The following is a 7,500-nucleotide window of genomic DNA, read 5'->3' as shown; positions in this document are numbered from 1 at the left end:
CTCGGCTTGTCCCCTGCACTCCAAAAATCTGACGCTAGTTAGCCGATGCTACCAACAGCTTTTTTTCAATAGTAGTGCCGGCATGGATTCCAGTTTCTTCCAGTAGCAGCAACTGGAATCCATGCATTTCCACTGAATTATTTTGGAATCTGATCCTTTATCATACCTGTTCATTCTTACTCGTTGTTCGAATTTATCGTGACTAAACTTCATTGAAGATACTGTCTGTATAAATCGCCTTGTAAGTAAACTACCAGTGCTTTTTCAAAGTTCTCAATGTCTCGTTTTAAATGTCAGGGCCCTCGAAGTCTACCAATGAAGTGTGGAGATACATTGAGCCTCGCCAGAAATGGGTGTAAAACAGTGATTTATTTGCCTAGCCCGATGCCGAAGCACCACTATTGAAAAAGCTGTTGGTAGCATCGGGCTAACTAGCCAGATTTTGGAGTGCAGGGGACAAGCCGAGATGGGCTATGAGACATACGTTCACACTCGGTATCATGTTTCAGTACACTTTAGGTCAATATCACACCGGAATTCTCCTTTAACAACATTTAACAAATAAATGAATACCAGAATGCCTAGTGAGCGTGGGCTTCTGGTTGTGAATAAGAGTACCTCAGAGAGAGAGAGCAAGAGAGAGAGAGAGAGAGAGAGAGAGAGAGCAAGAGAGAGATTTGATGTCCTCTACCAGAATGACAACAGACAGCTGAGGTGATACCAGTGGCTTTGTCCAGACTACCCACAGAGCAGCCTGGCAGCATGAACGTCCACTCACACACACACACACGCACACACACACAAACACACAAACACACACACACGGCTCATTCAGTGCATACGGTAACAGCATTAGTAACGCAAACAAAAGCCCCCACCAATGTTAATCGCCACTTTATTTTTGGAGCGGAGCACGCCACCTCGCTCGAGCGTCGCCATGACAATCCACACAAACGTTGGGCTGTCAGCGTAAGTGGCAAAGCTCCCTCTGTCACAGGCCCATTCGCCACCACCCAGCCCTGCACAGCCTGGTGCCAATATTAGATAAGACAGGACACACAAACAGACACACACACACACACACACACACACACACACACACACACACACACACACACACACACACACACACACAAACACATGCACACACACATACACACACACACACACACACCCACACACAGATACAAATACGCACACACACACACACAGCTGTATCTCACTCTGGCGTGGTCAGAGGGGAAGTGGAATCCATCCAGAGTGACGTCATAATGCCTCCCCTCCCTGCCCCGCGCTGTCCAGCACGCTGACGCTTATCTGCGCTCACAAATGACCAACGTGACGCTATCCTGCGCTCACAAATGACCATGCGCTGACATATCGCGGCTCACAAATGACCAGCACTGGCATGCCCTCGTACAAAATGACCAGCACGCTGACATGCCCTGCGCTCACAAATGACCAGCACGCTGACATGCCCTGCGCTTTCTAAATGACCAGCACGCTGGCCACGCCCTGCGCTCCCAAGTGCTGTCCAGCGCTGACATATCCTGGCATTAAATGACCAGCACGCTGGACATATCCTGCGCTCACAAATGACCAGCAGCGACATATCTCCAAATGACCAGCACACTGAAATGTCTTATACCACAAATTACCAGCACGCTGACATATCCTGCGCTCACAAATGACCAGCACGCTGACATATCCTGCGCTCACAAATGACCAGCACGCTGACATATCCTGCGCCACAAATGACCAGCACGCTGACATATCCTGCGCTCACAAATGACCAGCACGCTGACATATCCTGCGCCACAAATGACCAGCACGCTGACATATCCTGCGCCACAAATGACCAGCACGCTGACATATCCTGCGCCACAAATGACCAGCACACTGACATATCCTGCGCTCACAAATGACCAGCACGCTGACATATCCTGCGCTCACAAATGACCAGCACGCTGACATATCCTGCGCTCACAAATGACCAGCACGCTGACATGCCCTGCGCTCACAAATGTCCAGCACGCTGACATATCCTGCGCCACAAATGACCAGCACGCTGACATATCCTGCGCTCACAAATGACCAGCACACTGACATATCCTGCGCTCACAAATGACCAGCACGCTGACATATCCCAGCCACAAATGACCAGCACGCTGACATATCCCAAGGGCCATTAAATATCAGACCAGCACGCTGGACATATCCCAGCCAAATGACTGTGGTAGCGCACACTGACATGCTTGCCACAAATGACCAGTACACTGACATGCCTGGCGCCACAAATGACCAGCACGCTGACATGCCCTGCTTCTCATTAGTCGACCAGCACGCTTGACTTGCGCCACAAATGTCCAGCGCATCCGGCTGGGCCTCCAGCGCAACTGCAATGAGTCAACATTTCTCAATCCATCCATCCATTCATTCATTCATTCATTCATTCATTCAGTTGAATCCTGATTTATTTATTTTTTTTTTCACTATTGAGTTTTCCATCCATTCATTTCATTTCATTCATATTCATTCACATTTCAATCACTATTCTTGTATTCATTTCAGCTGTTTTGTTTTGACCATTGACATGCCCCACAAATGACCAGCACACTGAAATGTCTTTTACAGCACACTGACATATTCAAATGACATGCCCAGCCACAAATTGACACGCTTCCTCATAAATGTCCAGAGCTTAACTGGCCAAATCTCCAGGAAGAACTGTAATGTTGATTTTATTTATTTTTTTTTCACTATTCTTGTATTCATTTCAGCTGTTTTGTTTGACCGTACTGTAGGCATGGTAACGCCACTCTCTACAGGTGCCTCCTCTCCTGTTTTTAACAGACTCTTACATCAGGCAACTGGATGAGCTATTCCACAGCATGTCAGCATTTGAATAGATACCCACACTATTCCCTCTTTCACTCTCTCCCATTCTCTCTCTCTCTCTCTCCCTCTCTCTCTCTCTCTCTCTCTCTTTCTTTTTTTAACTCCCCCCCTCTCCAGATACTTCACCACTCTTGTCGGAGTGGCCGTATGATGGCTTTATGGTTGTGAGTTAACACACCCACACACACCCACACACACTCACACACACACTCACACACACACACATGAACACACTCCAGCTGTTGAGGGGAGTCTAAAGTGTGTGTCGTATCCTCTCCCACTCTAACTGAGGGCTGTTACTGTAGGAGAGCAGAGGGCACAAGAGAAGATGTCCACCAACTCTACAGAACGCTCTGGCACAAGAGAAGATGTCCACCAACTCTACAGAACGCTCTGGCACAAGAGAAGATGTCCACTCTGGCTGAAGATGAACTCTACAGATGTCCACCGCTCTGGAACGTTCACAAGAGAAGATGTCCACCAACTCTACAGAACGCTCTGGCACAAGAGAAGATGTCCACCAACTCTACAGAACGCTCTGGCACAAGAGAAGATGTCCACCAACTCCACCTGTGCCACAGGTCATTAGCGTGCTCCCATGCAGAAGGACTCAGACACACACACACACACACACACACACACACACACACACACACACACCTACACTCCTTTTCCTCAGATATCATCATTCAAACACAGTCTTTCAACATGCCTTGCATAACCTGTATGCGTTTTCAGGGCTCAAGCAAATTGACCACACCTGACCAGGTGATCTGACCACCTAACCTGGACCACAGCTGAATACCGGCACTGGAATTCTGATATGTACAACATTTCCAGGTACTCACCGGGTCTTCGGCCTTGTGGCTGCCGGTGGCTTCCTGGAACGCATCATATGGATAGTCGTCAAGGCGACTGAGGGTGAACTCTCGGATGAAGACTGCCTCTCCATGACTCCCATCCACCTCCACCTGCGGGAGACCAATCACAAACCATTATCACAAAAGCAAACATTAAAGCAATCGCAAACCATTATCACAAAAGCAAACACAAAAGCAATCACGCAAACCATTATCACAAAAGCAAACATTAAAGCAATCGCAAACCATTATCACAAAAGCAAACATTAAAGCAATCGCAAACCATTATCACAAAAGCATATACAAAAGCAATCACAAACCATTATCACAAAAGCAAATATTAAAGCAGTCGCAAACCATTATCACAAAAGCATATACAAAAGCAATCACAAACCATTATCACAAAAGCAAATATTAAAGCAGTCGCAAACCATTATCACAAAAGCAAACACAAAAGCAACTGCAGATCATAATCACAAATGCAAACACAAAACTCATCATGGAAGCACAAACTACAAAACTCTCAGAGCAGGTGAAAATGTCTGGGTCTCATGACCTCAGGGACAGCAGACAGGGCTGCTAACCACAAGGACGCAAGCCAAAGCTTCCACACAGCAGACAAACAAGCCCAAAACATCGTCACTCAGAGCAAGTACAAGTCCTTTATCTTTTTTAGCTATATAGGGACAACACATCCAGTTTTAAGAGTGTACTGGACCATCATCAAAGATGGCCAGTGCAGAGACAACAACAAGGATACAAGCCTCAGCTTCCCAGGTTTTTTGACGCAAGCCAGGTAGACCACTGCAACCTTTTACAGCTGACAAGAGTCATCAACCATTTTAAAGCTGTTAAAACATACTGATTATATTGATGATATCTTTAATTAATATGCTATAATATATAGGACACACACACAGTATTTGTAGTAGCTATGTTTATTCCATATGCTGTTCCAGGCACTTCAATATATCATAAGTAATATTTTGTTGATCTGTGGGTATGTACAGTGTATGGACTCCGTACAGCTGTAGCCACATAAATGCCAAACCAATTAGATGAATGGGTCTTTTGTACAAACAATCATCTCTGGTGAGCACACTGATTGTGGCCAAGGGAGTGTGTGTGTGGTTAACAGGGACTGTAATTCATTACTAGTGGTGGGAGATACTCCCTATGGGTGTGTGAGTGTGTGTGTGTGTGTGTGTGTGAGAGAGAGTGTTTGTGTGTATGTGTGTGTGTGTGTGTGAGTGAAGAGAGAGAGAGAGAGTGTGTGTGTACACATTACAGACCGTGAGATGACTGTGAAACTCTCCATTCATGCTGGTACAAATCTCAAAACATTTTGTCTTTCATTTTGTGTGCTTGACAGGTGTCCCTGAAGATGTAGACGTGTGTGTGTGTGTGAGAGAGAGAGAGAGAGAGAGAGAGAGAGAGAGAGTGTGTGTGTGTGTGTGTGTGTGTGTGTGTGTGCGCACATTTTTTCCCTCTCTCATTTCAAGCATGTTAAAATATGGATTTCCAGGCTGTTTGCTTGACTCAACAGTTTGTGTTTCGTTAAGAGGCGTCCCCTGTGTCCTCTAAATGGCCTTCCCATGCTGGTCAGTGGATCATGTGAAAGTGTTTGGGGGTCAGAAAAGGGTGTGTGTGTGTGTGTGGATGAGGTCCATTACCAACAGCAATCATTCTCAAGGATGCACAAACCACTGGAGGGGGGCCCCCGCTCCCCAACACCCTCTTGCTCACCTCATCCACAGCTGCACTGCGCAGGCCATAAACACCCTTAAAGCCTGGGGGTCACCCCTGGGCTTCCATACACCCATGCCAAGCTGAAACGGCAGAACGGGGGTGGGGGGGGGTGTGTGTGTGTGTGTGTGTGTGTGTGTGTGTGTGTGTGTGTATCAATATGTATGGGTGCATGCCTATGTGTATCTGTGAGTGTGTGTGTGTGTATGTGTCCGTGTGTGTATGTATCAGTATGTATGGATGCATGCATATGTGTATCTGTGTGTGTGTGTGTGTGTGTGTGTGTGGGCGCACACGTTGGGTGGTGTGGGGTGGTTGAGAAAGGGGGAGGGTGTGTGTGTGTGTCTACACAGGGATAGTGGCTGCTAAGCAACCCCGAAAGCAAAACAGCAAGGGGTTATGGGAAAATGTCCTGGCAGTGGAGGCGGACGCAGCAAGAGGTGACAAATCAAGCTGAATATGTGTTAATCCCCCACGTCCCCTCAGAGCTAGCTACGCTTAGCGTCTGAAATCAATTAGCAGGCTGGACACACAACACACACACACACACACACACACACACACACACACACACACACACACACACACACACACACACACACACACACACACACACACAAGTGGGAAAAGGCACAGAAGGATATCTTCTGGTCCAAAAGTAGCCCCAGTTGTCTGGTCCAATTAGAACGGGCCAGGCGTGAGCGTGTTATTGGTGCTGTTACACAATGGGAGGTGACAGGTTGGAGCCTGGCTGCACAGGGGAGATGCGCGTTAGAGAGCTGTCAATCAGAGGAGGATGCCTGGGAACTGGAGCACAGGCCAACATGGTACAGTACACACACACACACACACACACACACACACACACACACACACACACACACACACACACACACACACACACACACACACACACACACACACACACACACAGACACACACACAGACACACATACAGACACACACACTCTTCAGCCAGTAATTCAGTAATTCAGTAATTTCATGTATTGTGCAATGGGTGCTTGCCTGTCCAGCAGCAGCCCACCAGAGTAGGCTATTACACATGTACAGTATACACATACACACACACACACACACACACACAATCACACACTGACACACACACATGAGTACATGCACACGAGCACACGCATTTGCATGTACACACACACACACACACACACACACACACACACACACACACACACACACACGTGTGGAGTCCTGACGAATGGAGGGGGCAGGCAAGTGAGATGAGGCCTGGGGTGATGGATCTGATAACAGGCTTTTAATGATGATGCTGATGGATGGATGGGGAACACTGTGATGGATGACTGGGGCCAGGCACCTGGAGCAGCGCATGGGATTGATGGATGAGTCTCATAGAGAGAGAGAGAGAGAGAGAGAGAGAGAGGGAGAGAGAGAGAGAGAAAAGGGGGGGAGGAAGGGAGAGAGAGAGAGAGAGGTAGGGGGAGGGAGAGGGAGGGAGGCAGAACTGCACCTCCTACTGTGAGACAGTAGCTGTGTTGGAGCCAGAGTTCTCACATGGGCCTGTTGCTGAAACACACCGCAGCAGAAATGCCCTGCGTGTGCTGTGTGTTCAACTGAGGCCATTAGACATCTGCACAGCAGCCCTCAGCCACTCACGGGCACACTGCAGTCAGCCAACGCCACACACACACACAACACACACAAACACACACATGAACACACACACACACACACACACACACTGCAGTCAGCCAATGCCACACACACATCACACACAAACACACACATGAACACACACACACACTGCAGTCAGCCAACGACACACACACGCATCACATACAAACACACACAAACACACACATGAACAAACACACACACACTGCAGTCAGCCAACGAGCAAAACTAAATGAACCAACTTAATACCCCACGTGAGATCCCAAACACCTTGCTTCGCTTACTGCCTGACTTGTTGCCCGTCAATGTAATACCGTAATGTTAGGAGGAC

General features: G+C 47.8%; 1 pseudogene; it reads right to left on the bottom strand.

Annotated features, from left to right (window-relative positions):
• Nucleotides 1–7,500, bottom strand: part of LOC125289316 — a 233,897-nt pseudogene that overhangs the window by 155,985 nt on the left and 70,412 nt on the right.

Source organism: Alosa alosa, chromosome 24 (assembly GCF_017589495.1).
Source record: "Alosa alosa isolate M-15738 ecotype Scorff River chromosome 24, AALO_Geno_1.1, whole genome shotgun sequence".
Taxonomy (NCBI): Eukaryota; Metazoa; Chordata; class Actinopteri; order Clupeiformes; family Clupeidae; genus Alosa; species Alosa alosa.
The sequence above is the reverse complement of the archived record's forward strand: the minus strand, read 5'-3'. Positions and strand labels throughout refer to the sequence as shown.